This window comes from Vulpes vulpes, chromosome 2 (assembly GCF_048418805.1).
Source record: "Vulpes vulpes isolate BD-2025 chromosome 2, VulVul3, whole genome shotgun sequence".
NCBI lineage: Eukaryota > Metazoa > Chordata > Mammalia > Carnivora > Canidae > Vulpes > Vulpes vulpes.
In genome coordinates this window covers 115,650,877-115,665,537 of record NC_132781.1, presented here as the reverse complement: position 1 = coordinate 115,665,537, position 14,661 = coordinate 115,650,877, and positions in this window count along the sequence as shown.

Genomic DNA, 14,661 nt, shown 5'->3' with positions numbered 1-14,661 from the left:
AACACTTGTGACCAATGATTCTTCTTCTCTATTTTGTCTTTCGGGATGTACACCATAGACATCACTGGCATTAAGACATTTGTGTGAGGCAGGATCATGGAATTTTGGAGAAGAATCAGGTTCAGGAGTTACACTTACTTTACAAGGACAGATTTGTTACTTGCTCTCATGAAGAATAGTCTAGTGGAGAAAACTGACATTATGCACAGAGTTCCTGTTCAGGCTGTATAATTACAAAGTGAAATAAGGGAAAGACCAATGATTATGTGACACGGTATGGTGGTGAATAAAACTCACGAAGACAGGAAAGTTCTCTATGGGTGTACCTGTGTCCTAAAATCTGAAGGGCAGGTGGGGAAGAGCTAGCTACGGTTTCAGGATGGGACCTGCAGAGGACAGAATGGCCCCACAGTGGAAGTGAGCATGATGTGCTCAGGGTGTGCCCTAAGAAGGCCAGTGCTGCAAGAGTGCTATAGTGAGGGGAGCAGAGATGCCAGGTAAGGCTAAAGAGCAACCAGGGGACAGAAGTTAGGAATTTTGTCTCATTTTTCTCTAAAAGCAATGAAGAGCCATGAAAGGTGGCAAGCCGTGGAGAGGAATATCTTGAACAAAACTGCCTTTGGAACAGATGCTCTGATTGTAAGTGAGGGAAGTTTTGTAAAGGGTCCTGGATCAGGGATGGGGAAAGCAGAGCTGAAGACTCAAACTCAGGTAGCAGTGGAAGAAATGGAGAGAAGTCGACAGATTTGAGAGCTGTATAGGAGAAATAAATCAGGAAAGCTTTTATTCATGTCATAAACAAGGGGAAAAAAACCAGCTTAGGATGGTTCCGGGTTTCTAGCCTGTGGAAAAGGATAAAGGGCAGTGCTGTTATCAGGGATTTCCCATAGCAGATGGTAGTGGCCTTGACCAACTGGATTCTAAGACCCTCTGAAATGTGGATGGTCTACTGGGTGGAGAAGACGGTTAGCGTGTATGGATGCGTCTAAGAAACCTTGGGAACACACTCTGAGAGCAACTGCGTGAGCCACAATGTGAAAGCTCATCAGGCAAAGATCAGAGAAGGTCGCAGAGAATGGATGTGTTTTGTTGGACTCACCCCATCGGCGCTGCACTAAGTATTATAGTCATCTATCTTCTTTCTGCTGTAGACCTCGCCTTAAACACTCTCGAGGGGACCAACTTCCTAGGATGCAAAGAGAGACTTAAAAAAAAATCCAGACTCTCGGGGTCTGGAAGATTTAGTGGGATGGACATGTACCTTTTGTAAGCATGTGTCTAAAAACAAGTGGAAACCACACTGTTGATTTTCTCTGTATTATCAGATACTTGGGCTGGTGATCTCTAGCTTTTTTCATTAGGATAGAGAAAGGGCTTTTAAAAGTCCCATTAATCTTCCATTGAGGTAGGACACAACCCAAATAAGCTCACTGGTTAGGCATTGGCGGGCGCAGGGATTACAGAAAGCCACATACACTGACCCTGCTCAGTCAGGGTCTTGGGAACAGAGAAGAGAGCTTGTCTCTACTGTGAAGTATAAAACCGTCTCTGCAGTCAGCACAAAACAGCTCTGGTGGGAAAGCTCCTTCCCTTTCTCCTCTTGAAAAATATTTTGGGAAGCCTCGATGTACCACCCGAGTATAAATTGCATTCTGAAAACGAGACAGGACAAATCAGATGATTTGCCAAAATAACTTACTGCTGATACGGATCTCATGGGACGAAGCGCCTCTGCACCCCGGAGCTCAGTTTAGGGCAATCACGAATGACAGAGAAGGTGCTCCCAGGCACAATGTGGGAGGCTGCACTTCTGACCCTCAGAAGGCAGCAAGGGAATCAATTTCTGATTCATAAGATGAGGAAACATGACAATCAAGAGTTTAAGCTGGGGTGACAGGCATTACCTCATCCGTGATGACCATGAGCCTGCAATTCTCCAAATAAGATGCTGAACGTATGTGAAAGAAATGACCAGGATCCAGTAGTAGAAAACTGGCCCAGAGCCCCGGATTGAATAGCAATTCTCAGAAGAGGCCAAATATCCAGATTCTTGATGTTTCTGGAATGCCACCAGAAGATGTCGTCCACAGGGAATGCCCTGGCGTAATCTGTCTACCGAGGCAGATAAATCCTCCCTCCTTCCCACCATCTTTAAAGGAAGAACTGGAACAGTGGCATTTCCAAGCAACTGCAGTGCTCAGCTTTGAGTTGGATTATGTCAACCCTGTGATTGTAGATAAGGCCGATCCTAATTTCCGGTGACCTTGAGGAGTCAACCCGTACTGGGAGTCAGTGTCCCAGGTATGACATTATTTAATTCACTCAACAATGCACCTGGACAACCTCCTACTGCTATGTGACTTTGAGTTTGTCTGTTTTAGATTTGTTTCCTCAAGAAACAAAGTCTGATATTTGTTTACAGGATTTTATCAGGATTTTATACTTTCAGGAGTTAATGTGTGTAAGGAAATCAATGCAGAAGATTTGAGCAGAGAGAAAAATTGAACTGCAGGGCAACCTCAGCAAGATTCTGGCCAGTCCCATCCATGTTCTGGAGCTCAAAACACCCCAGAGTGTCCCTCAAAGGGGTAAGGACCTTCCCAGGAAGGGCCTGGGCAGGGAGCACTCAGCAGGCAGCACTCCTTCGGCTGGGGAGTACCAACCTCAGACCAGACAGACATGAGAAGAATGGTTTCTTGGGCCCAGAGAACCAGGCCACACCTGTCAACACAAGGGTTCCTCTGCAGGGAAGTGACGTCCCATCACCATCATCCTGGGAAGAGGTTAATTGGGGAGAGACTGGGAGCTGCTTTTAAGGATGATGTGTTGGTGGAGGGATTTCAATTTATAGCAACATCACCCATGTGGAGCTGTACTCGGGAGGTTATAAAATGACACAGGTATCTCCTGCAAAGCATGACTACAGTCTGTGTTGTCTGATTCTGATTTCAGCAATCAGACACAATTATTCTAGCACAAGAAATAGGCCGCTATGCAACAATTACATGATTAGAGGAATTGCAGTGTTGGTTGTAGTACGGTGGCATTAGTTTGTGTGGGCGCCCAGGAGCCCCAGGGTCCAGAGTTAGATGGCTGAGCCCAGCCCTCAGGACACGAGTGACCCCAGGCCCCTCCACAGCCCGTCCCCTGAGCTTGTTATCTGAGATAGTGAGAGAAGCACTAACAAACAGCACCGTCCTGTAGAAATAGGATGGCAACCACATACAGAAGTTCAAACTTTCTAGAAGCCACGCTAAAAACCAGAAAGAAAAAAAAAACGCCAAATGAAATTCAGTGTATTTGGCTTCCTTAACTCAGTATGTATCATCATTTGATAAGTAATGAAAATAAAAGTTATCGGTATATTTTACTTTTTCTTCATACCATATTTTCCAAATCCAGTGTGTGTTTTATACTGCTCCCACATTTCAATCTGAACTAGCCACATTTCCACTTCTCCATTGCCACACATGGCTAGGCACTACCGTCGTACAGATTAAGCATCATGTCTGTCTGGTGCTTAAGAAGAATTAGCTGATAGTATTTTTAATTTGTTTTCTGTTAGCTAGTATGTCCTTGCCCAAGTTGATGTTTTAATAATTTTTACACCCTAAACTTGCAGTTTAAATACCAAATATTCTAAAATTTTCTGTCACCTTCTCTTCTGTGTAGACACACACACATGCGTGCATGCACACATATTTTATATAAAAGGGATTTTTATTTGTTTGTTAGTATTTTCTTGAAGAGAGAATGAAATGGACTATATTTACATAAACTAATTTGTCTGAATATCAATGTGGAATTTCCATCACAGCTGTAACGGTGGGTTAACAACTTAAAATTTGAGACAGTTCAGAAAAAAATAGAGTTTCCACTACAGGGGGTTTTAGGTCCTCATTTGGAGGCAACGAAGCTATTGGCGAAAATTTCAGTGGATAAATTTAGCATTTAGATGTTAGTTCGAAAGTGTTTTATCCTAGAGGAATTAAAATGTGCTATGTTACTTTTGAATGAAAATATTCAAATAGGTTGTGCTTTTATTCCTTACGCATACAGAGAAAATAATTTTTCTCACTGCAGGAGGTATATTTGTCATTGTTTTTTTTTTTTTTTTTGTCGTCATTGTTTAGAAGATCTGTAGCCACTGGTATTAGTTAAGTAAGTAAACACAGAGCTTTTTCTTTTTTTTTCTTTTCACTGCTTCTTTTTACCAGTCAGGACCTGTCCAACCTAAATCCAAAGGCCTAGCAGAATGTCCAAGAGCATTTCATTTATCCTGATCTGATCTGAAGACTGCTCAGCTTGATATGTGAAAATTTGGTTGAATAGCATCTTGTGAAATAAGAAAAGTAAGGATGTTTGGGTAGCATCAACAGTCGTGTGCTACAGCACACCTCAGCAGCGCAAAGTTTCACTGGGGCCCTGACTTGCTTGTCATTTCTGTGTCTGTATCATTGGGCTCTTACCACAGTTTGGGATCTGCCATTGAATTAAGATCACTGGATACTAATGGCTCAGTCAAACTAGCGTGTTTAGTAATGAACGTTGGCACAGTGGGTGCAGAGCTGGAACTCAAACCGTCATCATCTCTCTCTTCGTGTGGTGCTGGTATCTTCATCCTCCGATTCCTCCTAACACATCTTGAGCTGGGGTTGCACTAGATGAAGGAAGTGCGGTGGACCTCAGGCCGCACGTACGTACATGTGTGCGTGTGTGTGCATGTGTGCATGTGTGTGGGGGGGTGTCTGGGGACAGGGATGGTGTGGGGGTGCTTTTGGGCTGCTGTAACAAAGCACCCCAGCCTGGAGGCTGGAAATCTGAGATCAGGGTGCCAGCATCCTCAGGTCCTGGTGATGCCTCTCTTCAGAGGTGCGGACAGGTGTGTTTTCTGTGGGTCCTCCCATGGCAGAAGTGACAGGGGGCTCTCTGGGGTCTCTTTTATAGGGGCACTAATCCCATTCATGAGGGCCCGCCCTTGTGACTTCATCACTTCCCAAAGGCTCTACTTCCTAACAATATAATTTTGGGATGAATTTTCAACACAGGAATTTGGGGGGATACATTCAGCCCATAGCAGGATGGGAGCAAGAACCATCAGGGAGGGATAAGGCATGCTTCAAAATAAAAGGAACAGGGGATCCCTGGGTGGCGCAGCAGTTTATCGCCTGCCTTTGGCCCTGGGCGTGATCCTGGAGACCGGCGATCGAGTCCCACATCGGGCTCCCGGTGCATGGAGCCTGCTTCTCCCTCTGCCTGTGTCTCTGCCTCTCCCTCTCTCTCTGTGTGACTATCATAAATAAATAAAAATTAAAAAAAATAAAATAAATAAAAGGAACAGTATATGTCAAGAAATGGTATGAGATGGGATCCCTGGGTGGCGCAGCGGTTTGGTGCCTGCCTTTGGCCGGGGGCGTGATCCTGGAGACCCGGGATCGAATCCCACGTCGGGCTCTCTGCATGGAGCCTGCTTCTCCCTCTGCCTGTGTCTCTGCCTCTCTGTTTCTCTCTCTGTGTGACTATCATGAATAAATAAATAAATAAATAAATAAATAAATAAATAAATAAAAAAGAAATGGTATGAGAGCTGCCTCCTTAAGCTGTGGGAGAGGAGACCCTTGGGTTTAGAATTATTCTGGTTTCTCTGTGTGGCTTTGAACTGTTTTGATCGAAAATATTACTGGTTCCAAAAAGTAATATAAAAACTTGGCATTTTCATAATCTTTTGGTTCTGTTAAATTTACCTAGGTATTTTCAAATGATTCAACTTACTAAAACACCGTTAATGCATATATTTTCATATATCGAAATGAACTCAAGCGCAATAGAAATTGTCTCCCACCATAACAGCCGCACCTTGACTTATGTTTGAGCATCTTTATCTCTAAACTGGGAATAAAAGCTCTTGCCTGCCTAACCAACCATGTGATGGTGGGAATTAAAAGTCTCATATGTGACAGGATGGTAGATTCTTTTTTCAGGGAATTCATAAAATTTAAAACTGCAACCACAAGACCCATCACCTTGAGCAAGGAAAAAAAAATCAAAGCAGCTTCCCAATGAATCTAGCGTGCCCCTCTATTAGGGTATTTATGTAGCCTTTGGATTCCTAATTGTGTGTGCAAGACATGCAAAGACCTGACAGGGTTTAGGGAAAAGCAGTGAAGATGATGAAGGAGCTGTTTGCATTGATTTATGAAGACATTTTAAATGAATGCAATATGAATAACTCTCCTAAGTGACGACCAGGGAAAGACATCATAAATGTCTACAAATATCTGTTGGGTGTGAACACTGCAAAGAGAGATAGATGAGGTACAGAAGGATATGATAAGGAATAATGAGACACAATTGGGGGAGTCTATATGAAAAAAAATTGTAGTCATTTTGTTCTCCTGGAAAGGGTCCATCAGTGAAAAAGCTCGATACCATGATTAGAAGCACTCAGACTCTAGAGTCAAGGCTGTGGAAATATATTGCTACAAATGGGTGCCAGTGAGCTGGGCAGGCAGGCAGCAGGGTTGCAGGGAGCAGAGCCGGGGCCCTCAAAGAGCATCCCTATCTGTGTCCTGTGTTCTTGTCTCGTGTGAAAAACAGGCAGGGACTCAGAACTTCTCTGTCTTGATTCTGTGCCAGCCCCATTGTTCACCTGCGTCTACTTCTGTATTCCTTGGAAGAAGTGTGGAGAAGGGTCTGCTAGGTTAGCAGCTTTGTATAATGGGCTGTGTCTAGCACGCTCACTTCTCTCACCCAAGGGCACGAGGCGCGCAATATTGGAAGGTCTACGTGTGTCAGCACACAGTGTACTAACATTATGGTCTTTATTTTCCCAATCCATGACCTCTTCCATCCTCCTTCCCACTCTGAGATCTGAGATCATAAGACAGAGAGCCAGCCAGGGAAGGAGGGCGAGCCCTGGCATGGGGTCCTCCTAGGTCCCACTAAGTTAAGACTCTCTATTCACAAATGGGAAGTCAGATGGCTAATAATTAATGAGCCCAGCTGAGGCAAATAACAATTACATTTTAATAAGGCCTTAAAATTAGCATTTTAACCATTATTGCCTGGGAAGCGAAACATTAGATTAGTTATGCTTGCAGGAAGTAATCAGCTAAGAATCACTCCACTCATTTTTAAGTAATAAAATTATTACTCTGCTCATTTCTATTGAGACTTTCAACGGAGGCTCTGAGGCTGAGCCCATGGCACAGCCGAAAAAAAGGATACACGTTGCTGACTTAGAAACTATAGTCGTCGACGTGTAGCCTCAAGTTCATTTCTAAAATAAATGCGTGAGGATTTCAAAAGAAGCTGGACGAGTGTGTATTTGAATGACTGCAGGAAGGGCGGGTGCAGGCCTCCGCAGGAACCCATTCAACATTTTGGGCCAGGGATGTGTGCAGATTCCAAACGAAGTCACAATCATTCTTTGTCACATTTAGCCATCAGGCATAACCGCCAGAAAAATGTTTTGAGCAAGTAAATAGATAAAATACATCACTGGTCAAATGGTTTATATGAGCCAGGACTAAAATGGGAGGTTCCCCAGTCAGTAAGATAATCATCTGTATGTTGCACAGTTACTGGATTTTTATCTTTTTTATATTTACCATTTTTATTCCTGGCACCATGTTTCTATTATTTTGTCCTGCTGGTGGGAGAGTGGAACACACACTGGTCAACACTCTCCTTTAGGAGTAAACTCTTTACTGGTTGCACATAAGCTGTTAAACTGGACAGGGGACTGTTGGACAGAGGTGGCTCCCATGCTGCGGTGGCCGAGGAAAGCAAACCCGTACCTAGGCTTGCACATACCCCAAGGTTACGCAGTCAAAACACCCAGGTCCCCATCACAGGCCACCAACGAGGCTTTCAGCGACAGCCAATCGATAACCTCCTTGCTCTGCTGCACACTTTCTGCCTGTCTCTCTCTGGCTCCTGCCTACAACGTCCTATTTGGCATCCCCCCGATTAAAATCAATCTTTGCTCCAAGAAACTTTAAAAAATCCTTTCAGTGTGCCTCCGCTTGTCTTTTAGCAGCCAGGTTGGGTGAAATGTCCTTTTTCAAATTAAAAATAAAAGATATTTTAAAAATAAAAGATTAAAAATTAAAATAAAATAAAAAAAATTAAAAATTTAAAATAAAATTAAAAATTTTATTTTTATTAAAAATAAAAGATATTTTAGAATTTGTGATGAAAACAGGAAAACCTAAGAAATCACTCGCACGGAGCCAATCCTAGGGACAAAGGCCTTAGGACATTGAAAGGAAACAGATTCTATAATGTACGGCATGAAATAAAAATAGAACACCAGTTAGCTGTTTTTTCCATGAACCCGTAATTGATCTTCAGTGATCGTCATAATGGTCGAAGCTATTGGTTACCAATTGCTCTAAAGTCCGTATGACACCAATTTTGACCTTTTAAGTCAGGAAACATTTCCCTCGCATGCCAGAAGAATCCTAATTTCATTTGAAGTCTTGGAGCAGCATATGCGCTAATGCAGAAACTATCCTTTAATTTCCCATGACAATCTAATTAAAATGAATGACCTACAATTAAATTGAGCCATATCTACCTTCCAGTGAGTGACGTGAAATCCTGCTCAGAGCTCTTGAACTTTAATTCAATATCTGGCTATATTTAGGCCCATGGTGCGACTCTCATTCTGCATTCTGCCTACGTGTCTAAGTTTATGACGTTAAACAAAAGAGCGCCTTGTTTCTATGGTAATAAGAGGGAAGAATTAATTTCTTAATGCCTTGAAAATTAGCGTTCTGATATTTGTGAACTCTTATCTTTGTCCCTCAGTAGATGGATAATCGACCGGTTTGATACTTCAGGTTATAAAATTTTCCCGACATACACTGTTTATGGTAACGTTTCAGTCAAAGTACAGTGATCATCCAAGAAAATGCCAGTTGTTATTGCAAAAGAGGATGACGTGCGCAAACACAATGCTTTTCCCCCCAAAGTCTTTATATTCCTGTTATCTTGTTTCTTCCTTTTCTGTTCTCTTCGCTTCCGTAACATTTGCCGAAAATCAAAGCACGTACAGTTCATCAATGCGCATGTGGAAACATTTGCAGTTTACTAAAAGATTAACACATGGGTCTTTGGCTTTCAGGTCTTATTAATAATGAATAATCTGTTCCGTCTTACAAGAAATTTTTTTTTGTATTAACTTTGCCAGAGTCCTTTGGAGGGGAGAATAAAAGGAAATGGATTTCAGTTTCTGTAAAACACGGTTTATAAATGAGCATAAGCATTTGTCAGCAATTTTATTATCAGGAAGAATTTTCTGTATGAAGACATCTCAGCATGTCAAGGAGAACGCTTCCTTGGTTCGGGCTCTGCCCTTACAAGAGGCGTCGGGTTTGCTTGAGGCATTTTGAGACTGATTTCAGATGTTTGCAGGGTGACCATTTATGCCCAACAGTCATAAAATAGGAGCACCTGGGTGGCACGGTCGGTTGAGCATCTATCTGACGCTTGGTTTCTGCTCCAGTTGTGATCTCATGGCCGTGAGATCGAGGCCCATGTTGGGCTCCACGCTGGAGAGTTTCTCTCTCCCTCTTCCTCTGCCCCACCTGCTCATGCTCTCTTTCTCTCTTTCTGTCTCTGAAATAAATACACAAATCTTTTAAAAAATGTCATTGAAAAAACAGTCATAAAATAGAAAAGCCATCCCTTAGTGTTGCAAGTGGAAGGTTTTGCATCCAGTCCCATGACGGTTATGAGGATAACGTCTCAGCCATCAGAGAGGGGCCGTGCATGGAAAGGCATCAGGGGAGGACACCATGTGCCTGAGGGAAGAGCCCTCCGAGGGGCTAGGTGGGGCTGCCCAGGACCAAGGGCAGGCAGGTCTGCTGCAGGCTCCTAGTGCTCCATGTTGGCAGAGGTGCCTTGTTTCTCTGTAGTAAATGTGACATGAATGACACACGTTTAGACAGCTCCTTTCTGCTTCCAGCATATCCCATATCCTGAGAAACCGTGAACTGGGGAGCCACAGAGAGGCCAGGCAGTTTGGATGTTTCTTCAGAAAACAAAGTGAATGAGTGCTCTCTGGGTTCATCTCTTTGCCCCAGGAATTCCATTTTGCTTTTCAAAGGATCCTTGGCTGCTCCTTGGATTTTGGAAAAGGTTCACATGAGAACCCTAACTCAGCGGAGTGGCTGCTTACCTCAAATCAAATGCCCCAACACCCCTGGAGCTTTGTTTCAATGGGTTCTCTTTGTCAAGGGTCGATGAATGCCTTCTCCTATGAATCCAGCACCCAAGGCCAAGTCAGTGAGAGAGTGGCTACCGTGGAGCATGGGGGCCGAGGCTTTGGTGGCTTTGGTGCCTGAGTCTAAGGGCCCCAGAGCCACTTGCTCTGGCCAGCTGACCACCTGGTTGCAGATCCATGCAAAGGAGATGGCAGAGAGGCTAAAGCAAGACCATATAAGGCATACAAGGCATTTATGAGCCTTGCTGGTGTAAAAAGAAGTAACTGGAAAGAACAAGACCATCTTCCTGGATAAAAGACTTTTTTTTTTTTTTTTCCCAAATCTGTGCCGGCCACATGGAGTTGCTTTCATTGTGGCCCTGGGCCTTTGCTGCCCTTCATCTCTCAAGAGTCTTCCTGTCTCCTCTCTCCACATTTTCTAATCTAAGTGCCATTTTTTTCGGTTGGTTTTAACTCCCCAGACAACAGCAATAATGCATGTTCCTTCCGTATTCACTTCAGCAGTCACAGCTCTGGGGACCAACGAGGCCTCTCTAAAGCCACTGACCCCCAGAGACGGAGGGAAAACAAAGATGGTCTTGTCCCCCTTCCCGCCTGGGAACAAACTGAGGTCACAGCTCCACTTTCTTGTAGAAAAGGAGAAATCTTTTCTCGGCATCAATCCTCACCACACTATGTCAACTCAGGCGGAAATGCTGAGCAAGCGCAGGCCTTGTGTGATGTGTGTCACTCATTTGGAAATGGGTAAGAGAGAGAAATCTGGGAGTTGCTTGTCAAAAAACAGCACAAAAAGGAAAAAAAATTGGGAAACATTGAAAGGATCCTAAAGTATTAGTAATAAGGATAATGGTGATGACAAATGGATAATACTAAAATAGTGTCTCTACTAAGCTTCCGCACAGCCTCACCGTGGAGTTAAATATCGACAGTGTGAATTATGGGAGTAAACAGCTCATAGGCCACGTCTGTCTGCTGAAACTTTAAAGGAAGCAACAGCTTCTATGAGGGTGTGTTTAGATTTCACAGAGAATGAGATAAAGTGGTATTTGTCCTTCCGTGACAGGCATATTGCACTCGGCATAGTGTCCTCCAGGTTCGTCCATGTTCTTGCAAATGGCAGGATTTCCTTCTTTTTAAAGTGTGATGTGTGTATATACGTATATATAAAACACACAAGAATGGTGGTTGCTGGGGGTGGGAGATGTTGGTCAAAGGCCATGAAGTTTCTGTTATCAAATGAAGTCACTCCAGAGATCAAGTGTACGGAGCAATGACTGTGGGTAACAAGACTGTGTTGTGCCCTTGAAATTCGCCAAGAGGATAGATCTGAAGTGTTCTCACCACAAAAAGAAAATGCTAACTGTGTGAGGTGATAAATGTATTACTTAGCTTGATCATAGAAATCATTTCACAACGCATATGTGTATGAAACAGAACATTTTACACCTCAAAGATACAGTTTTTGTCCGTTATACCTAATGAAGCCGGGGCAAAAGAAATGCTAGCAGCATCCGGGTATTGAGGCCAAGGTGCCAGCATAGCCTTGGCAGAGAAAGGAGCAAGGAGCAAGACTATCCCAGGAGCTAGTCACTTTACAAAGAATCCTTACACAAAGCCAGAGAACTCACCAGCTCTGGGGAGCTGGGACATTTCAGCCCCAGGAACAGGGAGGCTCACCAGGGGTTGCGCATGGGCTTGCACACCGTCTCAGAGTCAGGGTCCTGTGGGCCAGCACCAGAGCAGAGCATGAGCTCCCCAGCACCTGTGGGCATGACAGGATTCTGAAGTGGCTGAGGCCACGTGGCAATGAGGGGGATCTGTGACCCAGGTGACAGACAAGGTTGGCACAAGTGTGAGGTGGATGGGCAGCTTGAGGGTAGTACTTGACCCATCTAGAGAAAGACTGCACACAGCAGTGAGCAGTTACCACAAAGACAACTGTTGAGGTAGACAAGTTAGGATGTCTCGTTTCCTTTGCCCTTCTGGGTTCTCTGACTGGGATGGCCATGAACTAGACTGACAGAGACTAACAGGAGGAAAACAAAGAGGAGTTTCTTGCCACGTGCATCACGCGTGCACACGGGAGCACTCAGGGAGGAGTAATCCAAAGCGTTGTTTAGAACTTGGGGTTTATAGAGCATCTTGGGAAAGAACAATAAATACGTAGAGAGATGACAAGACAAAGGAAAAGAATTTTGCGTTCCTAGGGTGGCATGTTATAGAGAGGCAAGTCTCTGGGGAGCTAGTGGGAGATGAAGCCTAGTTACTGAGGTTAGCTGTGTAGACTCCTCTGCACCATCTCTGGACTGATCAGGATATAAAGATGTCTCCAGTGCTCAACTTCTGTCCTTCCTGGTAGAGAAGGGGACAGGGGGACATCTTTACAGATCTACAGGGGAGAATAGAGAGATTTTCTTCTATCTGTTTCTTCTCAATCTATTTGACTTCAAATCATCCTCCTGCCAAAGTGACATCTTTTGGAGTGATAGACTCTGCTACCCTACAGTGGGAAAGAAGTCCCACTAAAGATTAAGGGGTAAAGAGTTCAGGGGCCTAGTGCACAGGAGCATTCTGTGATACCACTTTTTAAAAATTGAATTGAATTGAATTTATTTTTTTATTTGAGCACAGTTGACACACGATGTTACATTAGCTTCAGGTGTGACATCTCCTTGAGAGTAAAGAACACGTTTATATCTTGCATCTCCTGACACAAAGAAGGAAGCACACACGGCTCTCAGTACATGGTTCTTTGGTTTTGGAGCTATCTGAACCCAGAAATACTACTCCACCTCCTTATTTGGTGCCTGGGAGGGCTGCTATTTTTGAGAAGGGCCTGGAACGAGACAACTTTGAAGCAGGCGCAACATGAGTGAAAGGGACCCCCACCCCGCCTCCCCCAGCTTGAGCCATAGGAAACAGCAGATCCTGTTGTGCTGGAGCTATCTGCGGTTATAAGAGTGCTGTATAGACCCCTGCTAAGCCTCTGTCAGAGGGTTACAGTATAGACCTCCAGGGTCTTGGAGCCTCACCTACTTTCTAAGATGGAGAACCTGTGATTTCTGGATAGAGTAGAGGAAGTGGCATGAGAAGCGATGTTGGAAGTCCTGTCCTGGGGTGATGGGGCTAACAGCTGCAGCCGTGTCCTTACTCAGCCACGCTGATGCTGCGGCGTGTCTGTGTTTATGGCTGTGGAGATTCTAACCCTCCAGAAAACCCCACGGACTATCCAATATTTGTACAACAAATTCCTTCACAACTGAGACCATCACAGTTGGTATCTGTTGCAAAGAATCAAAACATTGAACAGTGGTAATGATCACCCCGGCTCTGTTGCCACGGAAGTTTTCTGGGTTTACAGGCCCACCAGTTGCTCCAGGATTGGGTCAAAGTTTGCTAGTGTGTTCAAAATCATCTTGTGCGCCGCCCTCACTTTCCACACTAAGGGATGAGCCTCCCAGAGAGATTACCTCTTGCTCAAGTTTGCATGAGTGTGCAGGTTCTTAGTAAAAGAACTCTTAGGGATCCCTGGGTGGCGCAGTGGTTTGGCGCTTGCCTTTGGCCCAGGGCGCGATCCTGGAGACCCGGGATCGAGTCCCACATCGGGCTCCCGGTGCATGGAGCCTGCTTCTCCCTCTGCCTATGTCTCTGCCTCTTTCTCTCTCTGTGACTGTCATAAATGAATAAAAATTTAAAAAAATTAAAAAAAAAAAAAAAGAACTCTTATCCCCCAATGGTGAAGCCAGGGCCCCCTCACTTTGGGGCTGTTTCTTTACCTCTGCAAACACACAAACTGCAATGACTTTCTCTTGTTCATTTTATTAACCTTCTGGGACCAAGTTGGATATTATCCAAAAGGAGCTTATTCCCCTGTATGTCTGAAAAATAATGGCGTTGCGTGTTTCTTGGTGGCTATCGAACTCTATAGATTACTTGTACGATATGATGAAGGACTTTAAAAATTTTGCAGTAATGATAATTGGGTCAAGGATATATCAAGGAGTTAATCAGAGGGGTTTATTAATTAGCATATCTCCAGTGGAGCCATTGCAACTGATTAATAACTTGGTAGTGTGGAAGGGAATGTGAAGTTTAAAAATCAATGACCCAATCGACAGCACTGTGTCTTCCGGATCAATTGCACTGAAGCTTTTTTAGAGAAATCTCAGATTATTAATCATCAGCCCAACAGCCCTTTGTTTAAGTTGACCAAGGTAATGTATACCCAGGGGAAAACAGCTAGACTCTCCCTAGGAAACATCCTATGAATTTATTTATGTTAGAGAATACGTCTTCCTGTTCAAATTGAAATAGCTGCACTGTTTAATTTTGGTTTTAAATAGCTACAGCAATTAGTCCACTAAAAGAACTAATTGCTTGCAAATTTTCATATTTAAACACAAAGCCAATTTTTTTTTAAATGACAGTAC